The 25,606-nt window shown below is 41.4% G+C and overlaps 1 long non-coding RNA gene across 1 annotated transcript; it reads left to right on the top strand.

Moving 5' to 3' along the window:
- Positions 1-9,993: 9,993 nt before the first annotated feature.
- LOC106003878 lies at positions 9,994-21,525 on the top strand. Its single transcript, XR_006608422.1, has 2 exons — positions 9,994-10,144; positions 20,795-21,525. It is a non-coding gene; the product is annotated as an uncharacterized LOC106003878 (long non-coding RNA).
- Positions 21,526-25,606: the final 4,081 nt, after the last annotated feature.

The following is a 25,606-nucleotide window of genomic DNA, read 5'->3' as shown; positions in this document are numbered from 1 at the left end:
TGACTAATTCTACTTTAAGAGGGAAAATAAGCATAACAGTCCTGCCTCTAAGACAAGGTATCTGATACCTTAATCCAAAGAGAAACCATTTCCTTCTGGCTGACTCAAGAAATACAGGAGAAATTAACTAGGTTCTCTGGGCCACCTGATTTCCTTACATACAACAGCAAATTATACCTGAAGGTATTACACTCCTAAAAGTGTTTAGTGTTAGAATTTGAAGAAACCGAAGCTATCCTTTAGAGCATGTAACTCATATAACAAAAGAAGAAACTGACCTTCTGAACTCAAGGGAAACAAAATTAATAGCATTTGTCAGTAAGGTCCTCCTCAGATGGATAATACCAGCGGCCAGAAGGAATCTTTAAGGAGCCCCCAGGATGAAATCACAGCAGGCATGACTGTGCCAGCAAACGCTGCTGGAGACAGGTGGAGACCGGGAGACAAAATTCATGAGAATTGCAGGGAGCCTGGCGCCCTACCTGAGCCAGCTGTATCTGCCTGTGCCCCCCGTCTTCCCAGCCAACTTCACCCTTGCGAGGCAGAAGCTGTTTTTTTCCCAGACTGTGATTCTCCTTGAAATGGTTTCAGAGCACTTTTGCTAATCTTCCTCTGTATACCACACTGTACTTTTTAAAAATTAGTCAAGTCGAATGATAAGTGCTCCAACCAGAAGCCACCACGTGGTTCTTCATTTGCATATGATCATAATTTAAACAGATTTTATTCACTTACTGAGATGTAAGAGTTACCAGGGAGTTTTAAAAAATACCTTGGGGATTTTTTTTTTTTTTTAAGTCATCTCATGGTTATCTACTCTAGGAAGTAGGTGTTACAATCTCTATTTAACTGACATTAAGCTGAGGCTCAGGACGGCAAGTCACTTTCCCAAGGACACAGGGAGGGAGGACAGAGACAGAACTCCCATCCACGTCTAGCAGACTCTAACCCTACGCTCGCCATCTTGTGTGATGCCAACTGTCAACTCAATTTACATTGACTCTCGACTTAATTGGAGAGTCGCAGCATACTGTGACTTGGAGTTCTGTGAAACTGGGATTCCAAAGAAATATACAATGTAATTACCTAGAATCCAGTACAGGTCACTCTCTGGCCAAAAAAAAAAAAAAAATCCCCAAGGTATTTTTTAAAACTCCCTGGTAACTCTTACATCTCAGTAAGTGAATAAAATCTGTTTAAATTATGATCATATGCAAATGAAGAGGATTGCCAAACCTCCTGAACTGTACATTTCACTGTGTCTTTAGAGGATGTTAATAGAACTTCATTTGCTCCTATGTAACTTCAAGAAATTCATGTGCTGACATCAATACATTCCTGGTGATTATTGGGTTCAGCAGCACATACAGGAATAAAACAGCAATGTGTTGGTAGCTTGAAAAATATGGTAGTGACATAGTGATACAGTCACCTTCAACTTCATTCTTCTCATTCACTTGGCCCCTGTAACACCTCCCCCATTGTATGAAGCTCCTTCTTGCCCCAAGAGGCATTTACTCTTCCCTCTGCCTTAAAACCTGAGCCGACCAGGTTTTGCATGCCTGCCTTTTCCTTTCAGTCTTGAATCAAGCATTGACATCTCAGGAAAGCCTGCTCGGATCACCTATCACCAGGACTCCACAATTTCACTCTTTTTCAAATCCCCCAGTTTGTTTCTTTCAGTTTTCTCAATTTGGAATGATCCTATTGACTTATTTTCTTGAGTTTGGAGATCCTTCCTGTTCGTTGTTGAATCTCTCTAGTACCTACAATAAAGCCTAGAAAATGACGGTAATTCAGTAAAGAGTTATCAAATGACTCGAGTGAATGAGCGATACTGAAAAATCGAAACAGGGAAAATGATCAGAAAACTCTTTTCAGCTACGTTTCCCAAAAGAGATTTAACAATGAAAATGGGGCACCAATCATACTTTTATTCTGTACCAAAGCCCTGGTCAGTAAATACTGATTTCAGAGGCAAAACAAACCGGAGGCTTGACTCCCTCCGGGGTTTGCATTCCCAGCTCAGCAACCCTCCTCATGTGAGCACAGCCAGGGCTCTTCAGACCCTCCTCCCTCCACTCCTCTGGCGTGTGTTCTGGGGCTGCAAAGGTTGCTATTTACTGGGTTTTGTCCAGCCAACACAAAGTAAATATTTTCAGTTCTCGAACTCTGGTGAGGGCCGGGGAGAGATCAAATGGCAGCCCGGGGATCAACTCCGCCCAGCCCGGTGCAGCAGCGGGCTGGGTGTGTGCGCCTCGGGAGCCCTGGATTTGGAACTCCTGGGGAGGGCGGAGTTCTCCAGCAGCTATGCCACAGGGGGGAAGAGCTTGGCAGCTCTAAGAGACAGCCGCAGCAACAACGCATCAAGTGGCAGGTGGTGTCAGGTCCACCCATTCTCCAGGGCTTGTAAATATCCCCAGACACCCGGAGAAGTCCGCGCATTGGAGAACTGCGGAGCAGGGGGGATGGGTGGAGAAAAGACCCGGCAAATCAGGAGGAAGGGTAAATAGTTCTGCTGGGTGATCATTAAAGGCAACAAAGCCTCGGTAGTCCTGAGTTCAAGTGCTCAAAATCCACGCCTACTTGTAAATAAAAATCTTTGGAAACCATCCGTGCTGTCTTCTCCAGGATTCTGCCATCTGACTGGACACTTGGAGAGCAATCCGAACTTTGTGAGCCCTCTGAGGCTCACAAAGTCACATCGCTCTTTTGGTTCAGGGTCGGTGGCAGCTGAGACTTCCAGATGATCTTTTCCTCCTGGCCAATGGGAGAGAGTATTAGGGCTTGCCCAAACAGGCCCCAACAAGGCACTTCTATTTAGTTTCTAGCATGATTAATCTAATTTGTTTTAGGTTCTGGGAAACTGGCTCTACCACAAGGTAGCTTCCTGGAAACTTAGGAAAACTGACATCCAAAAATTTTTAAGCAAATTAGACATTAAGGAGCCAATTGTATATGTTTCAAATCAACAAGCTGCTACATAGGCTAAGTTAATCCATCTAGAAAAGGCTTCTAGTCGAGGAAAAAGTAGGTTTTGAGAAAATAGCCTATGTGCTTTTCAAGCTTGCTTTCTCAGGCCTCCTTTTAAAAAGGCTCATTGAAATCCCCCATCGAGAAAAGTACTGAATCTATCATCAGAAAGGTATCCGACAGCACCCCACATGCTACTGCTTCACCATTTTGAAAGGATGCACTGAGAGTGGAGAAGCTTCTCTCTTCGCAGTTGGGAGAATGTTCTCTGTGCCTAGTGAACACAGCCGGGATCCTCTTCGAGGGGGACGGTCCTGGCCTGCCTGAGTAGAACATAGTGCTGGAAGGGAACGGGACTCAGGTTCTCACTTTTCCAAGTGAGAAAACAGGCTCCTAGGTAAGTTAAATAATTTTCCTAAAGAAACCAAGCCAATGAACGAATGAGAAAGCCAGTTCGAGAAGCTCCGTCTCTTGCTCCTAAGCCCACAACCCTCTCAGTTCTATTGGGAGGCAGACTCTGTTTACATTCTCCCAAGGGATGCAGTGGTAGACGCCACCTCGGGAGGTCCCTTTCCACACTGAAACGGGTCCCGCAGGGTAGTTTGAGGACACACCCGGGTTGCTCAGTCCTGGGTTTCATGTTCCATCCCTGCCCTCCCAAATCCAGCAACTGGTTTTTAAAATTATTTATTCCTGTCTTCTAAGAGCAGATTTTAAATCCAAACCAAACCTCCAAAAGAAGCCATAGGCCAAAGTCCTTACTTGTGCTAGACCTCTAGCAACACTAGCTATGGGTGGAAATCATTTAGGCTTTTCAGTTGCTTAAACCCTATTGCATTCTTGGGAGGAGGTAGCCTAGAAAAAGATATTTTGGCAGATGCCCGTTCAGTTCGATTTCATGGCTATCTTCCCAACATGATTTTCTTTTTAAGGAGTCAACTTTTATATCACGGTCTTTCTAAGAATATAGGAGATGTAGCTTTTCTTTTCTCAAAATAACTTCTTCTATTTCATAAAGGACAAATAATTAACCATTCTTTTTTTGCCTATGGAAAAAAACAAAATAGAATTCTCTTGACAGTAGAGTTTTGTTTTAAAGTAAGAAAATTCTTATCCCCTACCCATGCTACAAATGGAAGAGATCCTTTTTAAGATTCAATTAGCTCTATTTTTATTTCTCATTATTTTCCCTACAAAGCAGGTAGATGAAAACAGTGGCAGTTTTAAGTGAAATGCGTCTTCTTAATGGAAGAGATTCTTATAAAATATTTGACAATGTGGAATGTGGTGTTTATTCAAATTATACCTTCCCTTTCTTCATAAGCATATTCCCAAAGACAGCATTTGTCATAAACAGAGCATTGTAGTAGCTTTTATTTAGAGAATCTGGTATTTAATACAGTCATTTCTCCTCAAGATCCATTAGTTTATTCATAATAATTAATGCTTTCTACATACTTCAGTTTCTGGTAGATCTTTTGGAAAACGAGTGAGATACATAGAAAAATAATTTGAGTAGTAAATCAGATATTATGGGCCAGTTTGTGAAATCTGGCTTAAAGATATGGAAGCGGTAAAGAAAACCACACTTACCGTAAGTCTGTGCCCAGCATAGCCATGAGATTCAAGTGAATGAAAAGTGAAGAACATGTCTTCATTGGGACTAATATGTCGGTTAATAAATGTGAGTCTTCAAAGCCTTCCAGTTCTGTGGCCTTCTGCTGGTATATGCTCAATCTTGTCACAAATCAGCTAGACTTTGTTTCAAAAAAGCAACCCATCTCAACTACCTTCAAGACAAAGTGAAACGATCCCATCAGGATCTGAGCAACCTACAAAATCTCTGTTCCTGAATTCTACAATGCCTTTGAGTAGCTCAGTCTGTTACCTTTTAACATTAGCTCATTTAGCTAAGAAAATGGTGAGTTTTAGCTCTTCCTATAATAAGCTCTACTGGAATAAGCTCCACATCAGACTCATATGCATAATAACTTTAGGCAGGTTTTAATAGGTCAGTTCTTAATACCTACTTGCTAGTTTTATCCTCATATTATGCATATTATAACTTTCCGGAAAATAAAAGTCTATCTAGAATATTAGTCAGGATGCCATAATTTTAAAAGATATCATAATTTAGAATTTGAGGGGAGACTCATCTGTGAGCTCATCTGAAGAAGTTGTTTGAAATGAAGAAGTTATAATAATCCTAATCTAAAGAATTTGTAATAATCCTAATCAAAAAAACCTAATCCTAATCCTAATCTAATATCTACATCTAATCCTAATCTATGAGACATTATTTATGTGTGTTTTGGTAGAATTTTAATTTATTCTCCTTCACTAGGATATAAGCTGCACAAGGGCAAGAATCTTTGTCTTACCCCCCCAACCCGCAATTGCTCTAGATAATGCCTGGCATGCAGTGGGCACTCAATAAATGCCTGGTGAGTGAGAGAGTGGATGAGTGCTCATGCTGGAGTCTCCTCCATGTGGTTGGACAAGGAATTCCGTTCCTACCATTGGAACACCGTGCTGGGGAATTCAGCCAGGAGTTTCCCACAGAATCGTAGTGGGTAGAGTACAATGAAAGATGTGCATTCCTTTGGCCTCCATCTTAATTGTTGACAGTGTTTTAGAAGCATTACTAACTGCTTCCTTTCCGTACTCAGAAACAGAGGGAGTAAAACAATTTTATGTCACTTGCTTTCAAGGAAAGGGAGAATATGTCTCTTTGAATTTCCCAGACCTACCTTAGACAAAGGAGCTGGGCAACCAATACACCTTGATTCATTTGACTTAGAAAAATATTCCCGCAAATATTCACTGTGGCTAGAGAGTCCAAAGATTTTTTTCCTCTGCTCAGTCCCCGCATGGAAAGGAGACAGTAAAATGCCACATAACCGATTCTGCTGGGTCTGTCATGATTTAGCCAAGATAGATGAACTTTCCAGTCTCCGTTCCAGGCTCCAAGAGGAGTACTGTGTGAATGGACTTCCTTGGTCAATGTTAACCTCTACTGGTAGAGAGACAGAGGAGATCAGGAAGTGGTTGGCAGATGCTCACTTTAATCCAACCAAGATGTCAGCCTCGAACACAAAGTGGTCCCACCATATATTTATTTACTTGAGAGTACCGTGGCTCACGAGTCCCATCAGTGAAGGTGCACATTTTATCATCTCTTATTATAGATATGAGCACACTGAGGTAGAGTCAAAATTAATTTACTGCATTTTTCTACTGAATTACTGAGGGAGCTGGGAACAGACCAAGGACTATTTGACTTTGGATCCCATTGCTTCGTGACATGCCCATCAAGCTTGGCATATTAACAGATGCTGGCCAATGTTTTCGAATGCTAAAGTGACCAAACTAATCCTGGTTTTCCCCAAATGTCCTTGATTGTAGCAGTGAAATTCCAATGTCTCAGACAAACCCCCTACCCAGGGCAAACTGGAATGGTCGGTCTGTCTGTTCAAGAAGTTGCCACGACGTTGCTCACTTTGAATGAAGGTTAGTTTACCTCCAGCCAATCAGTCCCCTCAACCTGGGGACACAGGGTTTGCAAAAACTGAACAGAGTTTTCTATTAAAAATATCAATATATTTTTTGACCATTTGATAAATTCTGTTTCTTTTCTCAAATACCTGTCAGAATAAGTAGTTAGCCTGAAAAACTAACAGGCCTCGAGTAGAAAAGAACAAAGTCAGAGTAGAAGCATAACAAATGATCTCTGTCACAGGACTCATATGTTGCTTTCCTTCCCCCGGTTACTTGCCTAGTGACTTACTGCAGATACACTCGTCAGCAGAGAGGGAGCAGGGTTATAATTTGGATATTTGAGCATGAAAAGATCATTTAAAAAGAAATAAATGCCAGAAAATAAAGGTTCAGCAATGATTTACTCATACTTCCTTTCAAAAATAAGAATTAAGGAGATTTGTCAAAGGAAATAACCCGCCTTTGGTAATTTTGTTTTACATACATTTTGCATTTTTAGAATTTCCCCAAATGAAACACCACAGAGAAGAATGCACATTTTGCTATCCTGAACATATTTAATATACTGTTCTTACAACAGCTGTTGATTTCACAGAACTTTAACCTGCTGTGTAAATGCATCACCAGGAAAATCCTCAGGTTGTCATGGAGACAACCTTAGCACATGGCCCTTTGCTCTGCTGAACTGGTGTCAGCTTTCAGCCTCCCTGCATTCCAGTCTGGCATCCACGGGGCTACAACTCAGACTTCATTAAAGGCCCTGATGAAGGACAACACAGGAATCCAAGGCAATTACTAGAATTGTATGACCGCTTTCCATCAACACACCTGATGGCAGAACTGAAAATTAATTCCAGAGGGAACGGTGGTATTAATCAAGATTTTCTGGCATCTTCCTTGAAGAAACTCTGATAGACCCAGCTGTCTTTTTCTAGCTAATTTTAGGTCCATCCATTGTCTTAGCAGGGAGAGATAGCATTACAGCTGACATTTGGAAGATTATTTAAAGTATCATGTGACGAGTGCCACAAGTGTAAGGCCAAATTTTCAGTGTTGTTAAAAGAGTTGGTGAAATTTCTATCATCCCTTGCAGAAAATATAGAGCCAGTTTCTTTGAATCCTGTATGCTGATAATTCACCATGGCATTTTCTTAAAAACTGTGAATATTTGACTTTAAACAAAATTGATCTCAAATGGCTCACACAAAAACTATGGGATAATGAAGCAAAACTGACGGTCGTGAGGATCTTCTTATAATGCACTTCAAAATAGAAAAGAAGTGAAGTTCTATCATGGCCCACCACTTCAGAGAGCAAATTAAAACAAACAAACAAACAAACACATTTCATCTAAAACAGCAAGATTTTTAGTCTTGCAGACGTGCACACACCTGGGTGTGCACACATACACACGCACTCACAACATACGCACACAAGCATGTGCACTATGTTTCTGTTATTCCCCGAAAGTTGTTGGATTTCGTAACAAGAAGATTTCCAAGTGGGTTTATTTTATAAAACTTGTACACAGATGTGATTAAGCCCAATGTTTATTGGGCTCTTTGGCCATGAAGGAAACTTACAGAAATGGTTCTCAGTGAACCAACGCAAAATTAAAGACACAAAATGAATTGGGTAGTTTCGTCAGGCCATCATCACATGGTCTTATCTGGTGGTGATTCTGATGGAGGATGGGGCAGAGAGTGGGCATGGTGGACAACTAAGTTCAGGTGTAGTCGTCCACAGAAATTTGCCCAAGTGGGACTTATATTTGGCCTCAAACACATGTACACAAATAAACCAGAAATGTTTAACAATTGCCATTTTTAATAACAGTTTATTTATCAGAATGTGAGGAGAAGAGATACATGAGTGGCTCAGTCAGCTAATCATCTGCCTTGGGCTCAGGTCATGATCCTAGGGTCCTGGGATCGAGTCCTGCATTGGTCTCCTTGCTCATCGGAAAGCCTGCTTCTTCCTCTGTCTGCAGCTCCCCTTGCTTGTGCTTTCTCTTTCTCTCTGACAAATAAAAAAATAAAATCTTTAAAGATAAAATAAAATAAAATAAAATGTGAGGAAAAGATGGAGTTGATTTTAATTTGTTTTCTCACCCTTGCCTGGAAAGATCATCTGGAATCCGTGCTCTGGTAGGAAATCTTCACTCAAAAGTCTGGCTGCAAGTGTTCTCTCCCTTCTGCTCACTCACTGAAGTCCTTAGTGACTCACTCCCTCAACAACAGTTCCCTGAGTGTGCCCTATGTGCTGGTCACTGTACATGGTACATGATGGCATGACAGTGAGTTGGTACATGTGATCCCGCCTCAAGGAGCTTACACTTTTCTGAGCTGTTCATTTGGCAGCATGATATTTGCTCATGTTTGGATGTTTGCTTCTGTATTTCCACATTTACGAAGCCTCAAGGGCAGGAGGTATGCAACTGAAATAAGTTGTTCTTTAATAAAGCTTTTTTAAAACTGAAATTTGTCATCAAACAGAATCCGCACAGCATTCGAGAAATATGACTTGTCCCATTTTTGATCTATTGTTGGATGAGTAGAGGTATGTCCCCTCATGATCACTCCTTTTTTTTTTTTCCCCCATCAGAACTGGCCCAGAGAGTTAGGACTTACTAAAGGAATCAATGTCAAAGAAGAAAGGTGTGTCACAATTAGGGTTACTTTAAGTAATACACTAAAGGTGTTATTCCAAACAAGAAGTTTCAAAACTCCATGGCAGAACAGTAAGTGAGAATATGAAACAACCCAGTATTTGTCCTCTGCTCCAACAGCTTAGTTTTATGGCTCTGTGCTCATTACCTCCAGGGTAAGATGGGACAGGACTACAGGAAAAATAACTCTTCCCTGGCATCTGCTTCCAAAAGCCTGATCCCTTAGGGAAATACTGAAGGCTCCAGCAGAGAGAATGTTTGGGGGGAAACAGAAACAGAGCTTCCTACTTCCCCTGGGGTTTCTAACGTTTCCCAGGTTTAAGGCAGGGAAGGCACATGGAATGAGATGAAGGGAAGCTGATGAGACCAGAGCGGTGGGTGGGACAGGGAGAGAACATGCTGGATTCCGTGAGGACTAAGGACCATCTCAACAAAGGCCACTATGGGAGGCTCAGTTCAAGCATCCAAGCACTGGGTGCAACTCAGAGATCTAGTAACCCAGGGACCAATTTGTAGGGGTAGCACTCATTTGAGCCTCCTTTCCCTGCCAGCATGCTAGTTGGACTAGGCTTGGTTATGCTGTAGTAACAAGCAGTCCCAAAGCTCACTGGAGCTTTCTGTCTGACTCACAGTGTTTGCTGTTGTGCACTGACTGGGGGCTCTGCCCCATCGTCATGTTTGTCTTCTCTAAGAGAACCCAGGGCAATCATACCAGTTGCTGTCTGGGCCCAGGCCAAAGGGAAACAGATTGTGACATAGCCCCAAATCACTCCTAAAACATCCGTCCAGATGTAACAGCTGTTACTTTTGCTCCATTTTCATTGGCCAACACACATCATGGGCGAGGCCTGGGTTTCAGTGGTGAACCCAGGGAGGGGAAATGGGGGAATGGGTCAGTGACTACTCACACCATCTACCACATGTACTCTGTACAGCACGCAAGCCTTCTATGATACCGAGAACGAGAGCGAGAGCCCTGGACCCCTGGCAGGTCTGTCTGCGTGGGTGAGTTTGTGTGGGGGGGTGGGACGGTGGTGGCGGCATCTGGGTATGCAGGTGACCAGAACCAGGTGAGCCCAAGCTAGAGAAGGGCTTCACTGGTTCCTGACACCAACCTGGGGTAGCAGCCTCATTAGTAACAAGCAGATACGCTTCCCAAAGTGACAATGAATTTTGTTTTCGTTTTTGTGTTCCCATTCACTCGATTGAATTAGCTAAAATAAACCAGAAAAAATACAATTAGTGTTCTTATCTGAGAAGTGACAGGAGTCAAGTTTGCTTAAAACATTATCAAAACTGACACATTGCCTAGAACTGACTGTTAGTCCTCACAACGCCTTGTTTTTTATTAATTAATGAACTTGCTAGAAACTGAAGTTTGAGAAACATCTAAACAAGCTTATTACTCTTAGTCATAAAGAATTTTCTTCCCGTGTCAGTTTTTAATCTTTGCTTTTCGAGTTGATCTCGGCAAGATTGAGAAATTTAAACTTAATCAATGTGACTTTGGGGATAATGAATGATGATGCATGTTGCAAACGTTCATTGACTATGTTGCCTTTACCATTTGTATTTTTAAGAGAGATGATAAATGCTGGAAGACAATTATCTCCCACTTGGTTAAACTTTGGGGTTTATCAGTTGAATCTAAGAAGTCACCTTCAGAAATTCACTTACCCTTACTTCATTTCTGTTACCCTGTCTGGTTGATCCAACATCCAGGCTTTTATACTTTTTCTTATTGCTTTGTAGGAGCTCTTTCTATATTGAGAATACTGATAGCATGATGGATTTCTGTTGCACACAGTGACTGTGAAAACAAATAAAACATAATGTTTACATCTTAAGATGGTTGTCTCAAGACAGCTGACCACTCCAGACTCTCCTGCTTGGAGTCATCCCAGTTGTCTGCCTGAAATCATTCTACCCTCCCCTGAAACCTCGCTCTGCAAACTGTTCATTCTTCTCCATGCGTCCCTTCCTTTGGGTAGACTTTCTCCTCACCTTCTCCAGGCTGCCCACTACGCTCACTGCCTATAGCACCCAGGCTGCACCCTCCTTTGGGGCATTAACCTGAGACCCCCTTGTGTGATTATCCTGGTGCCTTTTCTGTGCATTTCTCCACTCCAGGGACCAGGTCTTGTGCTTCCTCCCTGTCCTCACAAAGCCCGAGACACTCATGTGGCTACGGGCCATGTATTCCCAAAGGGGACTGAAGTCCAGATCACAGATTTCCTTTCCTCCATATTCGCTGAGTCCAGCAACTGTTCTCAGTACTTGTCAGTGGATCAAGTGGAAGTTGTGAGAAAGGGCAGAGGACAGACCCACGCATGGTGACTCAGCCTGTCACCGAAGGAAAAGAACGAGAATGTTCTACATCGTGCTCACATTCTGCACCATAGGCTAGTATCCAGAGGCTTTCTTAGGGTCCCTCAGAAAAGCTAAATACCACAGTGGTAATATCAGAGAGCTGGAGCGACCCTTACTGAGTTTCTGTTGCTTGCAACAAAGCATCTTGCATAACACAGTGATGATATTTTAGTAATTTCCTTATACGGGCAGAGTAGAGGGGCCACACAATTTAAAGCCATTGTTAATTTTTTTCCTCACTTAATATAGAAATCTGATGAAAATCTTCTCATGCCATTATGCATTTTTTCCTATGGGAGTTTATTAGTTGTACCATTAATAAATTTTATTGATTATGATTATGGAATATTCAAGTTGTTTCTGAATTCCTTAATATTTTAAACAATGTGATAACGAACAATCTTATTTGTACACCTTTGAGCAACCCTCTTGATCATTGGGTGGGTATGAATCATCAAAAGTGGAATTGGGACCAAAAGGCATTTTCATTGTCACACACTGATATATTGTCTTCCAGAGAGACGTCTGGGTTGACAAACCCCGCCCACCCCACAATAGTGCCTTGGGGCTTACTTTTCCACACCCAAATGAGCACTATTTTGTCACCAAGGTCTCTGCAACCAGAGAACTGGGTCCTCTATCTGCCAGGGAGGGGACCAACTGTGTGACTTCAGGCTCATCACTCAACCTCACCAGCCCCCGTCTTCTCATCTGTGAAGTGGGAATGGATTGCTCACATAGCCTTCTCTCTGCTCTATACCTTGCCTTTCCATGCTTTCCATAACCTACCCACTTTGCCTACCAGAAAATAAGGCAGTGTGCATGCCTTCGGTCTCTGTTCCACTAGGTATCCCACAGATCCATACACGGTATTATTTGAGAGCATTTGAAAAACAACTGCCCTGAAATCTGTCCTGCAGAAATTTCATGAACCTTAAAATTCTAAGCCTGGAAATGATGAAGTGAACACTGCCCATTGTTAAAACACATGGTGCAATATCCCAAGGCTTGAAAAACAGCTCCAGAAGCAGAATTTTCATAAGAGGAAGAAGGATATTTGAAAGCAGAACTGATTTATAGTTTTATAATCAAATAGGTGAAGGGGATTAAGAGTATATTTATCATAATGAGCACTGAGTAATGATGTCTAGAATCATTGAGTCACTATACTGTACACTTGAAGGTAACAGAACACTGCATGTTCACTATACCGGAATTAAAATTAAAAACTCAATTAAAAAATATTTGGGATGGGTTGGTTGGAAAACATCAGTTCTGTTAAGGTAAATTGGGTAGACCAAATTCAGGTCAATATATATTTTTTGAAAATCTCAAACATCCTAGTTATCCTGAAGTTTTAGACACAGAGAGTGGTCCAAAATGTAAGCATCTTCTACTGTTCTGAGTCTTAAATCAGGCAAGCTGTGAACATTTGGATGGAGGGACACTCAAGACAAAGTGCTTCTTAGCAGACATTTCATCTGACATAAAGTAAGATGAATTTTTTAGAAGTGTACTTAAAGCTACGGGGGATAAAGATTTTGAAAATATTCTGTCTTCCTTATTTTATTTTAGTGAGCATAAATGTTTATTCATAACTTCAATATGCATAACTATTTTTCGCATGGCATCTTAAGATTTTTAAATACAATATTCCCTATTCTAGATCTTTCAAAAAATGTAATCTTTCTAGTTGGCAAAGAAATGTTCAGGTAAACATTAGCATACAGAAACACATGGTACTTCTAAGACTTATTTATAAGTGTTAAATATTGTGATCTTAAATAAGTGGCTGAAGGTCTCTGTGCCCGAGTTTTCCCATCTGTATAATGGGCTAGTAATCACAGTTGCACTATCTCAGAGTGTTCCCGTGAAAATAAAACAAGTTTATACTATATCCCACTTCACTGATTCAAAGACACACCATCTTCCACATATTTATATATCTGAAACCCAGATACGCCTCACAACTGATGGAATTTATGTTCACGTGTTTTTAAAATGTTTTTTATACATTTTTCTTTTTATTAACCATCCATTGACAATACTTGTACTGATAATGCAATACAGAATAATGTTTTTAAATACTCTGTGCCTTATGGTCACGGGAAATTAGTTTTTAACATTAATTCATTATCATAGAATGAATAGGTATCTTTTTATTTTTTAATTTAGGATGAAGAAAATTTATTTTTGCTTTTTTCAGCATATGAGATGATGTTTTTATTTAGCATATGTGTGTGTTTTATTTTATTTTATTTTTTATTAACATGTAATGTATTATTTGCCCAGGGGTACAGGTCTGTGAATCATCAGTCTTACACAATTCAGTGCCCAACATAGCACATCCCTTCCACAATGTCCCTTACCCTGCGACCCCATTGCCCCCACCCTTCTCCCCTCCTCCAACCCCTCAGTTTGTTTCCTGAGATTAAGAGTTTCTTATGGTTCGTCTCCCTCTCTGGTTTCATCTTCTTTCATTTTTCTCTCCCTTCCCCTATGATCTTCTGTCTTATTTCTCAAATTCCTCATATCAGTGAGATCATCTGATAATTGTCTTCCTCTAACTGACTTATTTCACTTAGCATAATACCTTCTAGTTCCATCCATGTCGTTATAAATGGCAAGATTTCAGGGGTTTTTGGTGGTTGCATAGTATTCCATTGTCTATATATACACCACATCTTTATCCATTCATCTGTTGATGGACGTCTAGGTTCTTTCCATAGTTTGACTGTTGTGGACATTGCTGCTGTAAATATTGGGGTGCAGATGCCCCTTCAGATCTTTATCTTTAGGGTAAATAACCAGCAGTGTGATTGCTGGGTCTTAGGGTAGCTCTATTTTCAACTTTTTGAGGAACCTTCATACTGTTTTCCAGAATGACTGCACCAGCTTGCATTCCCACCAACAGTGTAGGAGGGTTTCCCATTCTCTGCATCCTCGCCAGCATCTATTGTTTCCTGACTTGTTAATTTTAGCCATTCTGACAGACATTTCTGCAAAGACATCCAAATTGCCAACAGACACATAAAAAAGTGCTCAACATCACTCGATATCAGGGAAATACAAATCAAAACCACAGTGAAGGGGTGCCTGGGTGGCTCAGTGGGTTAAGGCCTCTGCCTTCAGCTCACGTCATGATCCCAGGGTCCTGGGATCGAGCCCCACATCGGGCTCTCTGCTCAGCGGGGAGCCTGCTTCACCTCCTTCTCCCTCTGCCTGCCTCTCTGCATGCTTGCGATCTCTGTCTGTCAAATAAATAAATAAAAATAAAAATAAAAATAAAACCCACAGTGAGATACCACCTCACTGTTGATAAGACAGCGTTCTGTTATTCCTGTACCTTGAAAAATGTCAAAATTTCCCCAACAACAGCAAAAAAATCTCTGTCAAAAAATTTGCAGAATAGATACCAGCACTTACAAAACGATCTTGAAGGCAATAGTAGAGCACTCTTAATTCCCAGGAAACAGATGATTGAAGGGAGAAGGAAGTGACTGGGTAGAGCTAGGTGTGTTTTGCAAAGTTCTAGAAGCAGGAATCAAAAAGAGACAAGTTCTGGATAATTTGCAAAGTCAGCTTCAAAGCCCAGGGTAGGGACTTGTAGTCCCTTTATAGATTCCCTCAAAAAAGACTGAACCACCAACGTTCTTATTGGCTCAGAAGATATTGTAAAGAAACAAGGACTTGGTCGTTAATGATTTAGTCAAGCATTTGAGACTGCATGAGAAGAAGCTTGGTAAAAACTTAATCATTTCATTTTGTTCACAAATGAACAGATGAAGAGTAATTCATGGTACACCTCTATGCCTAAGTAAATCTAAAAGGAAATCTTTTTTACTAAGTACAAAAGAGAAATTCTAAGTGATCAGGAAGCATTATGGCAGAGTTTAATTGGCAACATTTTTTTTTTCTTCTCTTGGTGTCCCATAAAGAAGAGTTGCCTCTTGTAATCACTGGTGATTTTGTTTTGATGAAACACAGTATGTGTGAGGTTCAAATAGTATCTGGACATAGCAATTGCGAGGTAAGTTTTTCTATTATTTTTCCTGGGTGATAGCATTGTGGATATTTAACTACTATTTTTTTTCTGGATCTTTTCTTATTTGCTAAATTGTCTATCTTTAATATATTTTTTAATTAAAAATGTTTTTTTATTAAATAAATAAAAATGTTTTTAGACATGCAGAAGCTCCCGAGAGGGTGACCCGCGTAGTCAGTGCCTTCTCAAAGTTGATGAGTCAGACAAGAGCCCTGCAAGGAGCTTGGAGAAGGGCATGGCCTGGCCCTCCCAATCCTGACTTCTGGTAGACCAGCATGAGCAGCATGAGTGGCACAGCTGACCAGTCTATTCATAGGCAAAAGGAGGTCAGCTGAGATGGTCTATAACATCACTCCCTGCTCTGACACCTAGCCCACAGTCCCCCACAGCTGCTAGAGTTCTTTCTCCACACCCGGCCCTATCTCTCTGAGGCAGCACAGCCCAATAGAAACAGAATGAGGGCCACGTTTGTGATTATAAATGCTCTACTAGCCACATTAGAAACATACATGATGAAACATAGATGAAACATAGAAACGTAGATGGATAGAAGTTAGTTTTAATAAGATATCATTCGTGGATAAAAAGGTAGAGCATAAAGAATATAGTCAATGGTACTGTAACAGTGTTGTATGGTGACAAGTGATGACCACTACCCAGCTTGTGAACACAGCGTAACACAGAGTTGTCCAATCACCATGTTCTGCACCTGAAACTAATGTCACATTGTGGTCAACTCTACTTCGGTTAAAAGAGTAATATATCTTAGTAATGGAATATGTCCAATATATTATTTCAACATGGGATAACAACTATTTATTCCATGCCTCGATGGAGCGCTGAGCTAGGTACTGGAGGGGACAGCTCCTGTCCCCACTGGGATCAGTTTGTCAGAACGTTTAGTTAATGCATTTTTTATTCTAAACTGACACAGACGAGATAGGCTGACCCTATCACATGTCTTTTAGATCCAATTTATTATGTTCATTCAGTTCCCTTGATTTATTTTGCCTATCACTGATTTTCAAAGCGATTACAAGCTTATTACTCAGGGTCCCATTTAAAAACCCATTCAATTTTTTTTTAAAGTATAAATAATACTATAAAGGAACTTTCAGCTTTCATTCTACCAATACTTTTCCAGAACCAGTCTAACAAAGAATAAAAAAAAAAATCTTCATGAAATAATTTGGAGGACACTTGCTCAAGAGTATGTCTTCCCCCAACTACAGCTTGTCCAAAATTCCCACCCTTAGAGCCTTTCTTCTGGTTGAACGTTATCTTTACAACTGCTTATTTTTTAAACACCTACTTTTTGCTAAGTGCTGTGGAATATAGCAAGAAAATGCCCCCTATCTGCCTGCGGTGCAATGAGTGGTCTGATATATATTCAGCCCCTATTCCAGGGAAGCTGGGCCTTCATCCCAATAGGTGAGGCACTGCTTACTTTTCCATAGCCATTTGGAATGCAAAAGACAACTTACGGTGGAATAACAACATATATAACATGGACGCAAGGCTACAGAAACTCTAGAGAAGGAGCTGGTGAGAGGAGCCTTCCTAGATGCAAGTAGAAAGGCTTCACACTGCCCAGCCAAAGCAGTAAGGGACCTGGAACAGAATCAAGAAGCCTAGAGGGGCAGCACAGAAAATCACGTAGACAATAATAACATAGATATATAGGATACTAGTGGTGGGGGCTCCTGTGGGCTGGGTGGGGGGAGAAGAAATAGGAATATGCGGTGGGAGAGGGAATATGCGGGGATACAAAATAACATATTTGGATGCAATCTTGCTCAACCACAGCTTCTGCTCTGATTGGCTGACCCAGCAATGAGGGATGTTGACTACAAGCCAGGCTGGATCACCTAGTTCACTCGGGATGTTGGGATACATGGTTTTCTGTCCCTTTGGAAGGGACCAGCTGTGATGTGAGGCAGTGAAGACTGTGGGTAAGAAGCAGGGGAAAGACAACAAGTAGGGAACTAATCGGCTCCCTGAGTTTCTTTTGAAGTCTCCATGTTTATTTTGAAACTCTGCTAGGAACCAAAGCGACAGCAAGTTTTAGTATATTCATTACTTTGCCACCCATAACAGTAACAGATCCCCTCTGTGACCTGATAGAGCTCAGTGTCTAGAAGGAGCATGTCTTTTAAAATAGGGAAATCTTGATGGAGAAAAGGAGCTCGGGAATGGTTTAAAGTATTCGGTCCCAGGTAGGCTAACAAAAAGTGGCCACATGGACAGACTAGTGAAGGCATGAATGTCCAGAAAGTGTCCACCAGAACACATGACTTTGAAGACCACAGGCCACCATCCTCTGAAATGCCTCAGTTTTATGTGGGTCCTTGGGATGCAGCAGAACCTCTGAGGACATTTTATCATAAAGAATTTCAAGTGCACACACATACACCCACAGGCACACACTCACATAGAGAAACAGATAAATCCCTTATGTCTTCATACCGATAATCAACATTTTGTCAATCCTACTTCTTCTACATTCTCTGCTTCCCTGAAGTTTGTTGTTGTTGTTGTTAAGATTTTGAATTTCCATTCCAGTATAGACAACATACAGTGTTATATTAATTTTGGGTGCATAATATAATGATTCAACAATTCTATACATTACTCAGTGCTCATCATTCCCTGAAGTTTTTCAATGTAAACCTTAGACATTGTGTTATTTCACCTGTAAATACCTTAGTGCATTAGCCTCTGTTAAGGTCTCTATAAGAATCATAATCTCATTATATTATCACACCAAACAGAATTCACAGTAATTCCTTAATGTTGTCTGGTACCCAGGCATATTATAAGTTTCCAGCTGCCTTTTTACAGTGGATTTCCTTGAATCAGGATCCAAATGAAGCCCAGCAATTGTCTTGTCATTGTGTCTCTGATTTGTCTTTCATTCAACATTTTTTTCTCCTGTACCAATGATTTGTTGGCAAAAAATTTCCTTTTTCCTGTAGAACCCAATATCCTTACAATAAATTTCTTTCCTGCTTCAGGCAGTCAGAGTGGACTTCAGCTGACTACAGCTAAGGACTGAAACACAAGCCTCGCAGTGGTCCCAGTTTTACAGGGGAGGAAAGTGAGGTTCACCAGGGTTAAGTAACTTGCTAAGTTTTCAAAGCTGGCGACAGTTGCAGCTGGAATTGGAATTCAAGCTCTCGGACTCAATGCTCGATGTCATCACCATGCCTGTCATTCCCAGGTCTGTCCGCACGCTAGCATTTTGTTGAATATTTTATGCCCCTTTCCTCTGTCCCAAGCTCATTCCAGCCTCCAGCACGGTCTAGGAATCCAGAACACCTAGGTTCTCACTGCCAGCAACCATCTCTGCTCAGCTCAACAAGTGTTGGCTTTATTACAGCCCATTACACTTCCTTCCAGAAAACAGGTGTGAATGGGGGTAAACCTGAATGTCTTTTACATATGTCTCTTGATCCTAAATGCACTAGGACGGTGGTTCTCAAAGGGGACTGCACCCTGGGTCAGCAGCTGTAGCAGCAGCAGCAGCACCTGGGAATTTACTAGAAGCCCCATCCTAGACCTACTGAAACAGAAACTCTGGCATTGGTGGCGCCTGGCCATCTGTGTTTTAAGAAGCCTTCTAGGTGATTCTGGCACCTGTTCAAATATGAGAACCAATGCACTGACCCTTACCACCTGTGTATCCCCATAACACCATGCTAACAATGAAAAGTCCAAAATTGCTGCTGTTGTCCGGCTCGTGCGGCACCTATAATCCTGAGTATAGAATGTCCTTTCTTCAGGGACTGGATATTCTTTTTCTACTGTTGAGTTCAACATTGGACTTTTTGGTATTTAAGGAAATATTCTTTTTTTTTTTAAGTGTCATCATGGAACCTCCTATTCCTTATGTTAAAATCATAGTAGTAAATGAAAGCCTACACTTTCCACACTAAAGCCTTGTTTTTCCCATGGGACAGCAGTGTGTTAGAGCTATCACTGGACATGATGCTTCCAGGCAAATGACTCAAGACTACGTTCAAATCTGCAGAAACTCCCAAACATGAGGGGTGTCTGAAGACGCTGGCTGGCTGCAGGCTGCCTGCCCTGAGCAGAGTCTCTGGCTCCCTTCATCCTTGGAGCTGATGAGGGAAGGGATAAGGATAAGACTCACAAAACTTTGTGAGGCCATAAGGGTCATAGGGAGAAGATTTAAAATTCAGTCAAGTCTCTAAAAACCATTCGTGAAAATTTCCTTGTTCTGTTTTTGGTGGCTGTGATAAGCCCCACTTGCCCTGGCCACTTAACCATTCAGCTGAAATTCCCCTCCCTAGAGTCTTGCCATCTCACTCAAGATGGATGAGAGCAGACAGTTGGCTCACTGTCCCCACTGACCTCTGATGCACGATCCCGGTGGGGCAGCACCGGATCCCCGGCCTACGGGGGTCTGACCTGTCTCAGTCATCGGACATCACTGGTGGGTCCCCAGTGTTGTGCCTTCCCCCTACAGCCGGAGCATTCACGTTTGAAGCCCTGTCAGAAGACAAAGATGAACGGCAGGGCCATTCCTTGTGAAGCACCATCTGTTTTTCCTCTCCTGGAACCAGCTCTTTTTCTCTCCTCATCTACGTTCCTTTCTGGGGCAGAGTGATACTTGAAGGATTCTTTAACACTTTCCTTTTTAAACTATTCATAGATACCCTCCTCACCCTTTGCAACTTTCTGGACCATACTGAATTTCCCAGCAGTGAGAAACAGGCTGATCTTACTAGATATGTCAAGTCACAGCTGTGCTACACACACACACACACACACACACACACACAGAATGTCTTTACATTGGCTTCTCCGTTCCAGTGTTTTCTCTTCAGAAAGTGAGTGAAATAGCCCCATGGCAACTAACCCACCAACACCAATTTCACATGGCAACCCATTGGAAAGTTCTGGAAAGAGTTTGCCCCACAATGTTTGGGGCATATGTTTGTGTCGGGTCATATGTTATCCCAAACATCACTCCCGTTCATGAAGTGAGAAGTGAATACGTCTCTAGTATTAGAAAAACAAGCTGCTGTTTACTCAGAGCCAGTTATCTGAACCCAAACCCTCTTTCTTGGAGCCTAGAGTCTTGATCCAGCCCAAGACCACAGTCTTTATGCAGTAAATAGGCAGGCAGCTCATGTACCAAGGTGTTTGGCCTCGGAGAACAATCCAAGAAAACCCTTTAATCCACTACCTTCACTGGGTTTCTCCATTTCTTTCAGGGCTCCCACGGGCTCTTAACATGATACGAGAAGGTGCCCAAGGATCACCTATTCTACATGGCGTGAGAACATTTCAGGGGTTTGTGCTCTTCCCATCAATCTCTCTTTCCCCTTGGCTCTTTCTTACCAGGCTCCAGGATGAAAAACGAGGACGTTCCGACCTCGCATATTAAACCATAACTAATTATTATTAGATCAGTTTTCACTTCTTCCCAGCCCAAACGTCAAAGGCAAAGATCTTCATTTCCTAGTTCCAGAAGGCCTTTAGCTAGGGCAAAAAGGTGGACCAGAAGATCCAGGGATGAACCGACTTCAACTGGCACCAAACCTATAGAAGTATAAAGGCTTTTTGGCTACTGAAAGTAATGAATTCCAGCCTTGTCGCCGGAACTGTCTGCAAATGCTGTGAATGTTGTTGATGTTCCCTGAACCACGGAAAAATGCCCACGGGGAAGCAGAATCACTCTGAATTCAGATGTGAAACCACATAAAAGCCACGCATTGAGCACATAGAGCCTCCAAATTCCACATCTGGAAGAGACTCCGGAGGGAACCTGTGAGGACCACAAACTCTTCAAATCATGGGTGAGGAAACCGAGTTTATAGTGGCACAAGTCCACACACCTCCCAGCCTGAGCCTTCTATCCCCTTGTCCATCTGGGGATCATGCCCACCATTTTGTCATTACAGGGCTGGACAGAAAGTACATGAATAAAGATCAGGGGTTCTGAGCTCTGTTGTTGTGTTTTGGTGCTGAGAGAAAAGTTCAAGATGATCCAAATCAAGTATATTAAGCTCTTCCAAGAGGCATGTAAAGTCTCAAGAGTCAGAGCAGATGTATATGTTGGAGGACTTAGACCTAGGGTCTGAGATGGGACAAGCTAAGGTTGAGCCACCATTCCGTTGCTCACCAATGTTGACCTTGGGCTGCCATATTACCTCTAAAGGTGATACCTCATTGGTAAAATGAAGATAATAGCACCCAATTCGCTGAAATTCTATGACAATGTAAATGTTTAATGTAGTTATTAGCACATATATGCCCTCATAAATCTTAAACAATATTACTAGTATGACATTGTAGTTAATAACAATAGTTATAATATCAGAGAAATCATTCAGGATGTTTTGGATTCAAAATTTAAATTTTTAAAAAAGATTTTATTTGTTTATTTGAGAGAGAGAGAGAAAGCATGAGAGGGAGCAGTGGGAGAGGGAGAAGCAGGCTTCCCACTGAGCAGGGAGCCCAATGTGGGGTTCGATCCCAGGACCTGGGATCATGACATGAGCTGAAGGCAGATGCTTAATGACTGAGCCACCCAGGCGCCCCAAAATTTAAATGTCAAAAAAAAACCTGTTAGGCACTTAGAAACATGAAATGAGAAAGAACAATTCTATGTCATCATAGGACCCTCACTTTTGAGATTCATCTCATCTAAAGGAAATATCAAAACTATATTTATTACTGAGAGTGACTTTGTCGATTCTCTCTATTGCTTCACGAAAATTCTTTGAGTGAAAAATATGTCCTGAGTCCTGCTCGCCCCCTTTCTAGCCTGGTCTCCCTTGTGGCATCAGAGTCCTGACACAAGGCACCAAGAGGGCTCTCCTACACTGCGTGTCAGACAGCGGGGACCTCATGTACCGTCCCTGCACTTGCCTGTCATCTTGGAAAGTGGGATTCCCTGAGTTTCCACTCCTCTTCGTTTGTTTGTCATAGCCAGCATTACTGTGACTGCCTGCATCGTGGCTCTAGACCAGAAATGTTATTGAGGGTGAGGTTCGGGACCTCTCTGTTGGGATAAAGGGTGAGGAATGGATGCAGAGAAGGACATGGGAATGGGTGGGGATAAAAAGATAGGGAGAAAAGAAAGAATTTCTCCTCTTTTTCAGATCAGAAAAGGATTTGCTTGCGATCCTGAGTTTTGAAGGGTTTTGTTTGTTTATGTTGGTGGGGTGCAGACAAGACCACTTGTGTTTGGGAGAAGGCAGCTATTAGTGTGTAAACTACAGATTCTAGAAAAGCAAGGGCAGAGGCCCTTTGAGATGGAGCATCAGAAAAGAGTATGAGGGTGAGAAATGCCAAAAGTAAAAGTCCCGTTGATGTTTGATGATCCCATGTGACCCACGTGAGGCGAGGGCTCTCTACAAGGCGAGAGACATGAGGTAGGACATGGAGGAAGGGGGTTTACTGGCTTCAAAGGGAAGCCGCTAAATTAATATTACCTTTTGCTTTTTTGTTGATAAATTCTGTTCCAGTAGTGTTTGCAGCATGTAAGGATGGGTTCAGGACAGAGCTCTGTTTCGAGAAACCTCTATTTTCCAGAGCCAGCAGACCTTAGAGAAGTCAGGACAGCAGACACAGACCTTGTACATCCGCTCACATCAAATGCATATATGTATGTCATATACTTGCATACACACACATTTTTTAATCCTTAAAAGATAACCAAATTATGGTTTTCAGGAATGGAATCCTTTTGTTTAAATAACTTTCCTTTCTTCATTCTTATCACAAAAGTGTAAGTGTGAATTTTTCTTGAATGGATAGCAAGTCCCATTTCCCTCACGTTTGGTGGGACTCATGTGGGAAAAGAAGAGTCAAGGTCTCGGAAACCGGTATCCATGGTCCTGACCACTAGGTCTCCAGTTCACGACTCACCTCCCATAGTCGGTGTCGGTACCTGTGGCATGCCTAAGTGCTCTCATGCAGCGCAAACAGCCTAAACTCTTCCTCAACACAAGTGTATTTCTTGCTCGCACTGTGCTCACACACCATGCAGGTGTGACAGACAATCCCAGTAGCTGTTTTCCATGTGAGGTTTGGTGATGTTCCGTCATGTCTCAAGTCAGGGAAGGAGAGACACAGTGAAGTGGGTTCACTGGAAGTGACATCACCACTTCGGCTCACGCTTCACTGGCTTAAGCAGCCACATGACTGTGCCTAATCTCAAGGGAGGGAGAAATTACAGTTTCCAGAAGGAGAGACGGACAGAAGTAATCCTACCAAAATATCCCTCGGTCATTCTGAAAATGAAAAAGCAAAGAGTATCACTGTCCTATCTAAATGGTCTCTTAAGTTGTCGACATTGGCTGTTCTTCGTGGTTAGTCCATCTTAGCTTCTGGAACCACCTGTCTTGTTCCCTTATGCATCGTATGTTAGTTATTTAACTATCTAACAGACGGATGGCTCTTCACTAGACAGTCAAATAATATACCCCAATTAAATTCAGATTTTACCCATGTCACCTAAATTTTTGACATAGCTTATTAGAAACTTAGAATTTTATAAACAGAGAAACTAGCCAAATGGTCCCAGAACTCTGAGGCCATATCCACATACACAGCCTCACTGCTCTCAAGTACATAAGCGTTAGCCATTGCTCTGTTGAGCTAGGTTTGCTGAGAGTAATATCTCTGATATTCTTCATTTTCGCACAAGAATTTTACCTAGAATTTTATTAAGCTGAAACCATTGGACAATGCTTTCTGCGTTATGACTTCAAAGACGACCTTTTTCCAGTTATTTATGATTATTTTGTCTGTAAGAATATAAGTACTTAAAATAGATACAATAACTATTGACTAGTAAAATAATAGCTTACTGATCCAAATATCATTCTCTCTGGAAGCTCAACTCTTTGAGAACCTTGAAGGAATTTGAAATAATAGGATAAGCAATTTAAATAAATGTCACAGAATATATTTATGGTTACTTTTCCTCTAATCATAATACATATCATATGGTTATTTAGGAATTCATTAAGCTGGGGATTGTATTGAATCCCTGCCTCCCAATATAATAATAATAATAATAATAAAACAAAAGACCACAAGAAGTGAACCCAAGGATTTGAAAAACAGAACTTTCTAGAAGTCTCACCCCATCCACCTCCATGTCTTTGAAGAGCAATGCAGCATGATAAGAATATAGTTTACAGGGGTGCCTGGGTGGTTCAGTGGGTTAAAGCTTCTGCCTTTGGCTCGGGTCATGATTCCAGGGTCCTGGGATGGAACTCCAATTGGGTTCTCTACTCAGTGGGGCATCTGTTTCTTCCTCTCCCACCATTTTTTTTAAAAATGGTTGCAGGAAAATGAATGAATGGATAAATAAATAAATGGATATCTATCTATCTATAAGAACAGATACAATATGATTCCATTTATTTGAAATTCCAGAATAGACAAAACTAATGATATTTTTTTAGGGATAGAATTGTATATAATAAAACCTAAGAAGAAAGGTAAGAAAATGACTCATCACACCAAATTCTAAAGAATGATCTACTTCTGAGGGAGAGTTAGTGATTCCAACCTGGGAAGACCACACAAGGGGGTTTCAGAGAAACTGGTATAATTCTATTTCTTAAGCTCATTTGTGAATGTGTGACTTTTCATTTTATTATTTCATATCTCTTCATATCTCCTAGGTAGTGTGTGTGTGTATTTTTTCTTAATGTGTTTATGGAATATTTCATAGAATCACTGCCAATTTCCAGGGATTGTTTTGTATATGGAACATAGTGAATCCGTTGAATAATAACAACTTTTAAAGCATGTGAATAAGACATACGATAAGATTTATTTTTACCATCAGGGAACCCCCGGTATAAACGGATTATTTACAAAGACAACTGGCTTGAGAACTTTACTTCTGAGATTACAGAAATACTCCTCATCTCTTTAAAAAAGAAGTCTATTTGTTCTCTTAATAAAAAATTGTGTATTTCCTAGCATGGCACTTAGAAGTCACTCAATAAATATTTGTTGAACAAATGAGCAAATGGATGGAAATAAGCAAATCCTCCCAT

This window comes from Mustela putorius, unplaced genomic scaffold, assembly GCF_011764305.1.
Source record: "Mustela putorius furo isolate JIRA1106 unplaced genomic scaffold, ASM1176430v1.1 tig00000876_pilon_pilon_pilon, whole genome shotgun sequence".
Lineage (NCBI taxonomy): Eukaryota > Metazoa > Chordata > Mammalia > Carnivora > Mustelidae > Mustela > Mustela putorius.
This window is presented reverse-complemented; position numbering and strand designations above follow the sequence as displayed.